This window comes from Phoca vitulina, unplaced genomic scaffold (genome assembly GCF_004348235.1).
Source record: "Phoca vitulina isolate PV1807 unplaced genomic scaffold, GSC_HSeal_1.0 scaffold303, whole genome shotgun sequence".
Lineage (NCBI taxonomy): Eukaryota > Metazoa > Chordata > Mammalia > Carnivora > Phocidae > Phoca > Phoca vitulina.
The window spans coordinates 23,811-33,849 of NW_022589990.1; positions in this window are offsets into that span (position 1 = coordinate 23,811).

The following is a 10,039-nucleotide window of genomic DNA, read 5'->3' on the forward strand; positions in this document are numbered from 1 at the left end:
GATTAGCTCCTCAATAGAAAGCTTTTCAGCCTCAATGCCAACAAGGTCAGGAACATCCTCATCATTAATGTCCAATTCTGGCTGTTTCCCAAGCACTAATATCTTTCTTTTTACTTAACATTCATCAACAGCAGAATCTTTGTTAAAGCCTCTGAATGTGTTCACATATATCTTCCATCATGCATTGCTATGTGACCTCTCATTGTGTAGTGATATTCTGAAGAGCATTTAGAATGTGAAAATCTTTCTAAAACGTCGAGCATTTGGCTAGATTCAGTCACTTCAACAGCCTACACAAATGGCATAAATAGTATGCTTTGAACATAGCTGTTACACCTTCGTCCATTGATTGAATGAGTGTAGTTGTGTTTGCTGGCAAATGTACAACCTTTACATCAGGATGCATGTCCCTGAAATGCTGTGGATGCCCTAAAGCATTATCTCAGATAAGAAGAATTTTTTTTTTTAAGATTTTATTTATTTATTTGACACAGAGCACAAGCGGGGTAGTGGCAGGCAGAGGGAGAAGCAGTCTCCCCACCAAGCAAAGAGTCTGATGTGGGGCTCGATCCCAAGACCCTGGGATCATGACCTGAGCCGAAGGCAGACGCTTAACTGACTGAGCCACCCAGGCGCCCCCAGAAGAATCTTGAATAGAACATTGTCTTGCCTACAGTAGTCTCTTGCCTGTGGAATAAAACAGTTGGAAAACCAGTCTTTAAACAGTGCTAATGTCATCCAAGTTTTCTTGTTACGGTGATAATAAATGGGAAGCATATACTTGCTCACATTCTTGAATACTGTAGGGTTCTCTGAGTGGTAGAGTAGAAAAGGCTCTCATTTGAACTCTGCAACATTTCAACCCTAAAGCAGCATTATATGTCTTTCAGTGCCTTGACTCCTGGCACTGTCTTGGACTCGACAAATGTATGAATGCACCAGCATACACTTCCAGAACAAGCTTCTTTTATTGTCATTAAATATTTGTTCTGGCAAATATTTCTCATCCACAATTATACTATGCAGCTCCTCCTTCAAAGCTTCAACACCTTCAGTATTGGCACTTTCTGCCTCACTGCTAGCCTTCACATTGTGGAAATTATGGTGCCTTACGAAGCACTGGAATCACTTACGACTTTCTATAAACATTTGTGTATGTGTAGGATCATCAGCATGCTCTTTTAGTATATTGAAAAGACTTCTTGCCTTAGCCTGGATTGTCAGTGGGCTAAGCAGTATGTGCTTCTGTATTTGGTCTTCTATCTATGTGACAAGTAATTTCTCCATGTCGTCAATTGGCCCATCTCTTTTCTTCATGATGACAGTGGATTTAACCAATACTGACCATTAATATGGTTGATTGTTGATTAAGAATGTCCTAACTCACGTGTGATGGCCATTACTAGCTTGCCACCTTCATGCTAGGTAATTATCTTGAGTTTCTTCTCAAGAGTAATTGACTTTCTCTTTTCACCAGAAGCAGGAGACACAGATGGGTGTTTTGTAGACATGATGGGATGGGAAAACACAAGACGCAATATCCAAAAATGCTGGCAACATAGTACACTGTAGAGTATCAGTAGTTTACCCTTGTGATTGCAGGGCTGACTGGGAGATGTGCTGCCTCTGGCCTCACAAGGGAGTACCACACTCCATATCGCTAGTCTGAGGGAAGAAAATCAAAATTCAGATTTTGAAGTACGGTTTCTGCTGAATGTATATCACTTTCACAGTATCGTAAGGTCAAGAAAAATCCTAAAACCATTCTAAGGGATCCTCTGTAGTCTTTCTTATGGGGAAGGTCTTCTAGTAACAAATGTTTTTGTTTTCCTTTATCTAAAAATGTAAGTCTCATTCATTCTAGTAGGATCTTTTTGTGGGATATATTATTTGGGGTCAGCAGTTCTTTCCTTTAGTACTTGAAAAGCATGTCATTTCCTTCTATTCTCCTTGGTTTCAGATGAGAAGTCTGCCATTTAATCCACTTTTTTTCTATCTGTAATTCATCTTTCTGTCAGGCTGTTTTCAGTGTGGTTTTTTATTGTATATAGAGTTCAAAAGTTTGATTATGATATAACCTGGCATGAAATTTGGGGGGTTTATCCTGTTTGGTGTTTGCTTAGTTTTTTGAATCTGTTGGTGTATGCCCTTTGCCAATTTGGAAGATTTTTAGATATTCTTCAATTATTTTTTCAGCCCCATGGTTTCTCCTCTCTTTCAGGACTCCAATAACGTGAGTGGTAGATCTTTCGGTCTTGTCCCGGAGGGTCCTTGGACTCCCACTCCCGCCCAGTACCCCAGTCTGTTTTCTCTTTGTTGCTTAGAGTGATTTATTTCCATTGATCTCTCTTTGAGCTCACTGAATCTTTTCTCTCTCGTATCTAATCTATTGAACTCACCCAGTGAGTTTTCATTTTGGTTTTTGAATTTTTCAGTTGTTTAATTTCTATTTGTTTCCTTTATACATCTTCTGTTTCGCTACCTGCTTTGTAGTGCCAAAGAAGGACTCTAAGAAAACAGGCAATACTGTGTAGTCCAAAATCATATATTCTGGTGGTTTATCTTGATGTTGGAATTGAAATCCTGGATTATATGGAGGAATGGAAAGCCTGCAGTCTTCTGTGTTGGTATCCTGTATATTTCTAAGAGCAGACATTAGAACTGAGTGTGATCTGCAGGATGTCAAGAGTTTTGTTCTCCAGGAAAGGTTTCTGTGTAAAATTCCCCAGCTCTCTATAACCACCCCCCCACCCTTGCTATTAGAAAGTAGAGCATTTCTGTGAAACCTTTTCTAAGCTGAAATGGCATAAAGCAAAGAAGCAATTACCATTCATTTATATGAAAAAAATTTTTTAGCATTCCCAGACTCAGAAAATAACCTCTCTTAGGCTTTTCTGATACTTTAGGACATCTTGGTAACAGATGCACAAAATAAATCAAGATAAAGCCCAGATGCTCACAGACACAGTTCAAAGCTATGGTGGCTCGATGCTGAGATTCTGAGTAGTTCCTGAGGAAGGAGCTTGGTGGTTCCAGTCTTGCTGTTTGGGGTGTTGACTGCCTCTGTAACAGCTTGCTACGAAACAAATGCTGGTACATTTTGGTACAAGCGAAAATCCTCAGATATCTTTCGGTTACTGAAAACAAGTACTAATGTAGGTCTTTTATAGAAGCAAAGTGGTATAAGCAAACTTTTGAAAAACAGTAAATACCTGTGTAGCCTCAAAGGAGAAAGAGGTCCCTCCTCTTCAAGGATCACTCTTCCTCTTTGTGGTTGGACACATATCCCCAATCTCTGATTTGTCTAGGACCTCTTTTATACCCCCCACTGCTTGGTCTTTAACTTCTCCCTCTTAATCCCCTTCTATCCTCTTAATCTATACCTGTGTTCAAGTCTCTAGTCTCGCCCCCAGGCACTTTCTGCCCCACATGCCCAGTGAGCTGTGCCCTTCTCTTTTCTCTCATAGACACACCCTGTGTAACTGTTCTGTCCACTGTCTGTCCCCACCCCCTCATGACCCTTCACCCCACTGACAACTAAACGGTGGTCTCCACCACTGTCACCTGACAGGCAAGTCTCACAAAGTTCCCTCTTGTCCTCCCACCCTTCTCCACCGCCCCCCCCCAGGTCTGTTATTGGACCTTTTTACTGCTGCCTACCTGTTTGACTTGAAGGTCCTTTCCTGGTTTCTCTGAGTTCATGCCCTGCTCCTTCAGAGGATCTGTGTCTTCTTCCATCTGTTAAACAGTGGTGCTTCTCAGAATGTTGCCCTTGCTTTCTCACTTGCGAGGTGTTCCATGAGTGAGTTAATTCCCTGCTCAAGGTATTTTACGCTCAGTGATCTACAGAGTTCCCCAAATTCTTGTCTCCAGGTTGAATGTTTCTCTCTGGTCATCCTTCCACACCTTATCAGTATTCATACATACTGAGCCTGTCTGCATGTGTGATGTGGTCATGGCCATCACCATGAGGATGCACCCACAGTAATAATGAGAGCAAGCAGACATGGTATGTTACCATGTTTCAGTCATTGTTTTGAATTTTTTACACACATCAACTCTTAACCTTTGCAACATGCCTGTGGTAGGTGATGTTATCCCTGTTTTACAGATCAGAAAACTGAGGAACAGAAAGGCTAAGGGATTTACCAAGAGATGTACATTTAACCAAGAAATATGAGATTAGGGATTTGAGGCCAGTTAGGGTAGCTGCAGGATTCATGTCCGTGTCCTTTCCTATATTCCTTCTCATAGGATAAGTCTGTCTTCCTGGTCACCATCATTTTTATTAAAATGGATCAAATTATGCTCATTTAGCTATAATCCCCTTTTCTCATTTGACTCTACACCTTGGCCATTCCTTCAGGTTGAGTGAGATAAACCAAACTTAACTTTTTAACAGCTGCATAATCTGTTACAATGTTGTAGGAATTTATAGAAAATCGCTGGGTTTCAGATGGTAGGGAGGTAGAAGAGGGCTACAGGAGGCATTTGGTTTTACACATCACGTTTGAGGTGCCTGAGAAACATCTCAGTGATCCCACTTGTTGCCCGAGCTGGATACCTTGCAGCCCATTTTTCTTTCATTGTCCCTGCATCCAGTGTATCCTTCTGTTGTCTTTAGCTTTTTATTTTCCTTAGTAGACACTTAATGTGTGTGTGTCTTAGTAAATGGCCACACACAGCAGTATATTTTTATTATAATGTTTGGGTCCCTCACAGAGTGGTTACACAAAGCTGTGTCTGTAGTTGGCACAGGATATAGCATATGTTGACTTCGGAGAGAAACCACACCGGCTCTTATGGCCAGATCTCTAAGACTTAAAAAGTCATAATGAATGCTGGTGGAGGTGTGGGGGTATAGCTCAGTGGTAGAACATTTGACTGCATAATGAATGGTGGTATTGAAAGTCCTCAAGACTACCCCAGATTTAATGATTTACTAGGAAGACTCAAAGGACTCAGCATATACTCAACAGCTATGATTTATTTATTATAGCAAAAGGATACAAAGCAAAATCAGCCAAGGGAGAAGGCAGAAGTACTAAAGTTCTTAAAGAGTTCTGTGTCCTTAAGTTGCATCAATGAGTTACGACAGCATCTGTGAAATGTCTACTAGGGAAGCACATTAGAAACTCCATGCCATGGGGCACCTGGGTTGCTCAGTCAGGTAAGCATCTGCTTTCAGTTTAGGTCATGATCCTGGAGTCCCGGGATCGAGCCCTGCATTGGACTGCCTACTCAGTGGGGAATCTGCTTCTCCCTCTTTCTCTGCCTCTCGCCCCACTTGAGTCTGCTTCTCCCTCTGCTCTTTACCCAGTTTGTGCTCTCTCTAAAATAAAGAAAATCTTAGAGAGAAAGAAACTCCATGCACAGGGTTATTATTGGGCATGGTTTCTCTAAAATATAACCAAAATTCTAGACCTCCAGAAGGATAGCAGATCACCAGCATAAGCCACATTGTTGACACAAACAATAGGCACACGGAGCCATTTGTCTTTTCTGAGAATTATGGGAAATCTCCTGAAATATAAGGTCCCAAACTCTAGCCAAGGGCAGACTTTGAATCTCAAAGGATAATAGTCTCAGGCCTGTGATGTCAGCTGTTTCTTCACAGTGACTTGAATGGTACTAAAATGTTGAGTAAATTCAAATATCTTTTACAAGCATTAAACAAATACAGTTTGCTGCAGTGAAAAAGTCGTAGCTTTGAGGTCACGGCTTATATACACGTAAACCATTGTAACTAAAACAAGTCACAGTAGATATTCTTACAAAGTAGGGTTTAATTTACTGGTGACAAAGTACAGAGACTGGTGAGACAGGCTCTTGCCTCTATATAGATAAGGCTTCAGGTGATTTGATTTGCAAATATTCCTTCTTTTGCCTTTATTTCTACAAAGATAAAATGGCCAGGTCAATGCTCTTATTTACATTGCACATATGTCAGTGATTTCTCATTTATTCTTTGTTCCCACTGTTAAAACTTGTAGCCTTTGGCTCCAAAAAGAGAAAATTAAATATGTTGTCATAATAATTTCTGCATCATTATATGTGCATAATTTGGGATTAAAGAATGTGGTGTTGCAGGCATCATCAGCTTGACAGATCTGTCAGAGGGAGTGACTGGGAAGGAGTAGGAGCATTGGGCTCCAGCTGGGAGGGCTCTCTACAGAGACCTGATGCTGGAGGCCTGTGGGAATCTGGCCTCTGGGAGTATGCGCAGCTCCCTCTCTTCTCACACTTGGCCCACAGATGGCCTTTCCTGTCTCAGTTGTGCGATGCGGGGAGGACTCTGAAATGCTCAGTGATGTCATCCTTGAGTTTGGAGGGTTAACGACGTGTAATCGGCTTGCCCACAGGTAGGTTACACGTCTCACAAGTGAATGGTCTGAGCTAAATTGTAAATGGGCAACTGGGTTTTGCCTTCCTTAGAGCACTGGAGTGTCAAGAGCATGGGCCCTCTAGGAGGAGGAGCAAGATGGCGGAGGAATAGGAGACCTAAATTTCGTCTGGTCCCAGGAATTCAGCTAGATAGGTATCAAACCATTCTGAACACCTACAAACTCAACAGGAGATCGAAGAAAACAATAGCAGCAACTCTCTGAACAGAAAAGCGACCACGTTCTGGAAGCAGGGACCCAGCAAGCGGCAGATCTGGGGAGACTGCCCTTCCTCCCCCAGGAACGGCGCGGAAGCACACTGCAGGAATCTGCTGGGTTTGGAGACTCCAAACGGGGTCGTGTGCCAGAGATAGAAACACTGGGTCACAGGCCGGGTGAGCACTGTGTACGGCCAGAGACTGGAGAGATAGGAGTGATTGACCGCTTTTCTCTGGGGGCTCACTGAAGAGTGGGACCCCGAGTTCTCAGCTCCTCCAGGGAGGAGATTGGGAGGCCGCCATTTTCTTTCTCCTCCTCCAAAGCTGTATGGAAAACTTACAGGGAACAAAAGATACTGAGAGCAAAACTGAACTGATTACCTAGCCCGGCCCCTGGCAAGGGCTGGGCAATTACACCTTGGGCAAAGACATTTGAGCATCACTGCAACAGGCCCCTTCCAGCCAAGACCAAGAGACCAAGTTACTGATCAATGAGAACGGCAGAACTCCAGTACTAGGGGAATACAGCACATAGAATTCATGGCTTTTTTTCCCATGATTCTTTAGTCTTTCAAAGTTAATTTTTTTAATTTTCTTTTTCTATTTTTTTTAATTTTTCTTTTTCCCTTTTTCAACCAACATCTTATCGATCCCTTTTTTAAAAATCTTTTTTATTTTTCATTTTTAGAGTCATATTCTATCCCTTCATTGTAGTTAACCTTATTTTTTGCATATATATAAGTTGTTCTGTCCTTAAAATTTTGAGATACAGTTTCTTCTAACAGACCGAAATATACCCTAAATCTCTAGTGTATGCCTTTGTTCTAGTCTCCTGCCTGATCACATTCTCTCCCACCCGCTTTTTTTAATTTCTCTTCTTTTTCAACCAACTTCTTATCAATTCCTTTTATCAAATCTTTTATAATTTTCATCTTTACAGTCATATTCCATCCCTTCATCGTATTTACCGTTATTTTTGTACATATATGTTTTCCTTTCTTTAAAATTTTGGGAGGCAGTTTCTTCTAACAGACCAAAATATGCCCAAAATCTGGTGTGTGGCAATGATCTATTCACCAGCCTGATCATATTTGATCATACTCTTTTTCTTCTTTCCCTTTATTTCCCCCCGGTTTCAGGTCTCTTCTGATTTCTCTAGTGTATATTTTTCTGGGGTCGTTTACCCTGTTAGCATTTTGTTCTCTCATTCATCTATTCTCCTCTGGACAAAATGACAAGATGGAAAGACTCACCTCAAAGAAAAGAACAAGAGGCAGTACCAATTGCCAGGGACCTAATCAATACAGACATTAGTAAGATGTCGGAACTAGAGTTCAGAATGACGATTATATATAAAGATACTAGCTGGGCTTAAAAAAAGCATGGGAGATACTAGAGAAGCCCTTTCTGGAGAAATAAAAGAACTAAAATCTAACCAAGTCGAAATAAAAAAAAAGGCTATTAATGAAGTGCGATCAAAAATGGAGGCTCTCGGGTGCCTGGGTGGCTCAGATGGTTAAGCGTCTGCCTTCGGCTCAGGTCATGATCCCAGGGTCCTGGGATCGAGCCCCGCATCGGGCTCCCTCCTCCGCGGGAAGCCTGCTTCTCCCTCTCCCACTCCCCCTGCTTGTGTTCCCTCTCTCACTGTCTCTCTCTGTCAAATAAATAAAATCTTTAAAAGAAAAAAAAAAAAAAAACGGAGGCTCTAACTGCTAGGATAAATGAGGCAGAAGAGAGAAGTAGTGAGATAGAAGACCAAATGATGGAGAATAAAGAAGCTGAGAAAAAGATAAACAACTACTGGATCACAAGGACAGAATTTGAGAAATAAGTGATACCATAAGATGAAACAATATTAGAATAATTGGGATCCCAGAAGAAGAAGAAAGAGAGAGAGGGGCAGAAGGTATATTGGAGCAAATTATAGCAGAGAACTTCCCTAATTTGGGGAAGGAAACAGGCATCAAAATCCAGGAAGCACAGAGAACCCCGCTCAAAATCATTAAAAATAGGTAACACCCTGACATCTAATACTAAAACTTACAAGTCTCAGAGACAAAGAGGAAATCCTGAAAGCAGCTTGGGAAAAGAGGTCTGTAATCTACAATGTTTGAAACATTAGATTGGAGCAGACCCATCCACAGAAACCTGGCAGGTCAGAAAGGACTGGCATGATATATTCAGAGCACTAAACGAGAAAAATATGCAGCCAAGAATACTATATCCAGCTAGGCGGTCATTGAAAATAGAAGGAGAGATAAAAAGCTTCCAGGACAAACAAAAACTAAAAGAATTTGCAAACATGAAACCAGCCCTACAAGAAATATTGAAAGGGGTCCTCTAAGCAAAGAGAGAGCCTAAAAGCAACATAGACCAGAAAGGAACACAGACAATATACAGTAACAGTCACCTTACAGGCAATACAATAGCACTAAATTCATATCTTTCAATAGTTACCCTGAATGTAAATGGGCTAAATACCCCAATCAAAAGACACAGGGTATCAGATTGGATAAAAAAAAAAACAAGACCCATCGATGTGCTGTCTGCAAGGGACTCATTTTAGACCCAAAGACACCTCCAGATTGAAAGTGAGGGGGTGGAAAACAATTTAGCATGCTAATGGACATCAAAAACAGCTGGGGTGGCAATCCTTATATCAGACAAATTAGATTTTAAACCAAAGACTATAATAAGAGATGAGGAAGGACACTATATCATACTTAAAGGGTCTATCCAACAAGAATATCTAACAGTTGTAAATATCTATGCCCCTAACATGGGAGCAGCTAATTATATAAGCCAATTAATAACAAAAGCAAAGAAACACATCAACAACAATACAATAATAGTAGGGGACTTTAACAACCCCCTCACTGAAATGGACAGATCATCTAAGCAAAAGATCAACAAGGAAATAAAGGCTTTAAATGACACACTGGACCAAATGGACTTCACAGATATATTCAGAACATTCCATGTCAAAGCAACACATTCTTCTCTAGTGCCCATGGAACATTCTCCAGAATAGATCACATCCTGGGTCACAAATCAGGTCTCAACCGGTACCAAAAAGATGCCCTGCATATTTTTGGACCCCAATGCTTTGAAACTAGAACTCAATCACAAGAGGAAAGTTGGAAAGAACTCAAATACATGGAGGCTAAAGAACATCCTAATAAAGAATGAATGGGTCAACCAGGATATTAAAGATGAATTTAAAAAATTCATGGAAACAAATGAATATGAAAACACAACTGTTCAAAATCTTTGGGATGCAGCAAAGGCGGTCCTAAGAGGAAAGTAACTTTCTCAAGAAACAGGAAAGGTCTCAAATACACAACCTAACCCTACACCTAAAGAAGATGGAGAAAGAACAGCAAATAAAGCCTAAACCCATCAGGAGAAGAGAAATAATAAAGACCAGAGCAGAAATCA